Here is a 4,158-nt window from a genome sequence, read left to right as displayed (position 1 = left end):
GCAGTTTCCTAGGAATTATATTTATGATCCAATGTAAGAAAATAGAAAAGAGTCTGATTTAGCTCCAAGACTTGTAAAAAGTATCCACTGAACTCAAGCGAAGGATTTAGGCCCCCAAGTCAGCAATGGCTAAGATGATGTCATTATATCCACCCTTTATTCTCCTACAAAAATATATCTCTTTGCATTTCTTTTTCACCCTTTTTTTTTAAGGTTGTTGTCCAAGGTTTATTGAAGATATTACAGCACAGCAGAAATATTCAAACGGCTCCACGTGGTGTTTTGAAATTCATCCCAAGTGCAGGCTGAGTGACCTACAGTTTGGACAGACTGCCAAAGTCCAAGAGTTTCAACATTTCCTTAGTGTCAGGATCTCCTGATCCAGGGCTGAGATCTCGGGCATGTAATTATCCCTCCTTTCTCTCTCCTCCAGCAGCTTGGTGGAGATTACTCTCCCTGGGCCCCTCTGAATCTGCTTCATCAGGTGTGTGACAGAGCCTGTGATCTTGCTTCGGAGCTTTTTGCTGGGGATGATGGCAATCTCCTCGCACACATGCTTGTTGGTGTGGAAGTCATTGCCCAGGTGTGTGTAGTACTTCTCAGTGATGACTCAGGCCACCTTCTTCACGGTTTTGGTGAGAATACGACCCATGTTGGGGGGGAGAGTCCATCTCTTCTGTCTTTATTTAATCCCACACCTTTCCTTTTATCCTTGTTTCCATTCATTCATTCATTCTTTATTCATCCATTCAACACGTATTTATTGAATACCTACCGTGTGCTAGCTACTATTCTAGACAATGGAGGTACAACGGTGAACAAGAAACAGTCTATGCCTTTGTGGGCTTTACATCCTGGATGGGGGGAAGATAATAAGTGAACATGAGATAATAACCGTATGACAAATACTAGGAAGGAATCTGGGTGTTGGGGGTGAGAGAGAAGTTTATAGGTTGGAGAGGGCATAAGAACCTAATTTAGACCCAGTGGACAGATAAGCCTCTCTAAGAGGATGACATTTGATCTAAGATCTAAAAAGAAAAGCATGACCGATAGCAGGACTTTTAAAGTACTAGAGAAAAGATATCCGGTGAAGGGAGCAACAAAATGTGAAGAGTCAGGGAGGGAATTGATATGTTTGAGAAACGGAAGGAGGCCAGTGAGCATACTAAGAGAGACCTGGGCAGGGGACAGAGGAGGTTAAGAGTTGACACTGAAGAGTTGGCTGGCATTAGATAGCATAGGAACTCAAAGTTAGAGCAGACAATGTGATTGCTTACCTAATAGCCATAAGCTCTTCTTCCTTGCTAACGGAGCTCCGGTTTTGCTTGGGTGGCAATGCGTCTCACTTTAGGGAGTGAATCATAATTTATTTAAGCCAATTCTGAACAATGAGATATAAGGGGAAGTCACTGGAAGCTTCTGAGAAACATTTTTATTTCTGATAGTAGAGCCACAAGTAAATAAAGCTTTTTGCCTCTTCTCTTCCTGTTTGGCTGTTGTCCTGTTTTGATGCAATGTCCAGAGCTATGGCAGCCATCCTGCAACCATGACAAGCCTGAAGATGAAAGTCAACAGACTTAGGAGGGTGGAAAGGATAGAAGGAACTTGAGTCCTTGATGACATCAACAAACTGCTAAACCAATCCTGAGAACACTGATCTTCACCCTTTTTACTAAATAGAAAATAATTTTCCTTATGGTTTAAGTTTCTATTAGCTGGGGTTTCTGTTATTTGTGCTGGAAGCACTTAATGGATACAGCAGGGGTGTGGCATGATCTGATTTATATACATATATTTTTAAGTCTCTTTGGTAACTGTGAAGAGATTTGTAATGAGCAAAAATGGAACAGAGACATTGAAGACTACGGTAGTAGGCCCGAGAAGGATCATGGTATCCTGGGCTAGGGAGGAAGCATTACAACTGGAGAGAAGTAGACAGATTCAAGATGTATTTGAGAGTAAAAATAACAAAATTTGCGGGTGCCTGGGTGGCTCAAATGGTTGAGCGTCTGCCTTCGGCTCAGGTCATGATTCCAGCGTCCTGGGATCGAGCCCCGCATCGGGCTTCCTGCTTGGTGGGGAGCCTGCTTCTCCCTCTCCCTCTGCCTGCCACTCCCCTACTTGTGCTCTCTTGTTCTGTCAGATGAATAAATAAAATCTTTAAAACAACAATAACAAAATTTACTTTGGTTCAGACATGGGAGAGGAAGGAGGGGGATAAATTAAGGCTGGCCTCTTTTGGGATTGGCGGTGGTGCCATTTATTGATATGGAGAAAATAGGAAGAAGTTTGGGGAAGGAGTGGGATCAAGAGGGTTTTTTGGGAAATGTTAAATTTAAAATATGCATTCAAAGAGAGATGTCGGGGGTGCACCCCATTGGGCTCCACATTGGGTGTAGAGCCTACTTTAAAAAAGAGAGAGATGTCAAGTCAGCAGGTAGACAAATGAGTCTGAAGTACTTTAGGTCAGGGCTTGGATTTCAATTAGGAAGCTGTCAATACACAGATGTTATTTAAAGCCACAAGAACAGATAAGGTCCTCCCCAATGGCCAAAATTTGAGGAATTTCAAAATTAGAGGTCGGTTAGAAGGGGAGGAGCCTGCCAAAGAGCCTGAGGGGAAGTAGTGAGACAGGTAGGAGGAAAACCAATAAAACAATACTTAACATTCATATAGAGCTTACTTCAAGCCAGGCATGGCTCAAAGCACTTTGTGCCTTCATGGAAACAAAGAGAAAAAAGTGTTTTACTTTTCTTCCTCCCTTTCTGTTTTAACTCCTGTAGCTTTCCCTAACCCCACAGTGCTTCTCAACTGTAATTTGTAATTAAGTATTAAGGGATAACATATTCACTGAAAAATATTCAAACCGTATAGTACAGGAAAACTAAAAACGGAAAGCAAAGAAACTCAGAAACTTTCCTCCCAGCCTGATCCACCACCATTAAGAATTCTTGCTCTCTGTCCAGGAATTTTCTATACACACGCACGTATTTTTACACAGATTGGATCATTCGCTCTTGATAGGTAGATAGCTATAGATATGTAAACACCAAATATATCTAATTCTGCAAATTTTTTTAAAACTCAACACATTCTGGAGATTTTCTGTATCAGCACATACATATCTATTCTTTTTAAAGACTGATATCGTATTGTATTAATATACCATAATTTATTTAAGTTCCTCTACTAATGGGCAATTAGTTTCCTGGTTTTTCCTGCAAACTGCTGCAATAAACATCTTTGTAGATAAATCACTGGACATTGGTACAAAAATAACCATTGGATAATTTCCTGGTAGTGAAATTGCTGAATCAAAGCCCTTAAGCCACCGATATTGTCAAATCACCCCTCCAGAAAGGTTACACAAAGCACAATCTCTTTAACAGCATTTCCTCACATCTTGTCAACACTCGGTATTGACAAACCGCAAAGTTTGTCAGGCTGTGAGACTGAAAAAATGGCGTCTCGTTTTTATTCGGGTCTCTGTAATTATGAGCAGGGCAGCAGCGTGGTGCTGTTGAAGTTAGACCCCCGGGCTGATCACACGTGTTCTCCTTAAACGTGTGCCCTTGGGCACGTTGGGTGTGTTTCTTCTCCACAACAAAGGGCACGAGAGCGCAGGCCTGCAGGACTGCAGGCGACGCGTGGGATACGGGCTGCCCCGGCTTGGTCCGCGATCACCCACCCTCGTCTGCATTTCCGAGCCGCGCTTGCTCGGGTCCTTCATCTTCGGCGCCCGCCTCCCAGCCAACTTACGCAAAAACTCCTGGAGCTTGGAACTCGAAATGAGAGAAAACTTTGCCCTGCTTTCCAAAATTCTGCCCTATTTTCCGCCCACCCCGGCCTCAGAACCCCTGATTTACGGATGAACGTAAAGGAGTCGCAGTTTGTAAACAACTTGCAAAGTAGACACCGCATCTCTCGACGTCCGAGACCCAAGGCGCACAGCGCAGGGAACACTAGGCAACAACAACTTGACACTACGTGACCCGCAGTGCCCTCAGGGGTAAATTGGCAGCGCTCAAAGGCCTCAGGGAAGGGAATTTCAAACGCGAGCCCCAGACCCACCCCCTTCCCGCAGGCCCCGGGACCAGCCTCCCCGACCCCGCCCCCCAAACAGGAAGTGACGTTGCCAAGCGAGTCCGTCTTCTT

The 4,158-nt window shown here is 44.0% G+C and overlaps 1 pseudogene; it reads right to left on the bottom strand.

The window, feature by feature from the left end:
• Nucleotides 1-652, bottom strand: LOC110584383 (annotated as a pseudogene).
• Nucleotides 653-4,158: the final 3,506 nt, after the last annotated feature.

The sequence above is a fragment of the Neomonachus schauinslandi genome, chromosome 13, assembly GCF_002201575.2.
Source record: "Neomonachus schauinslandi chromosome 13, ASM220157v2, whole genome shotgun sequence".
Classification (NCBI taxonomy): domain Eukaryota; kingdom Metazoa; phylum Chordata; class Mammalia; order Carnivora; family Phocidae; genus Neomonachus; species Neomonachus schauinslandi.
This window is presented reverse-complemented; position numbering and strand designations above follow the sequence as displayed.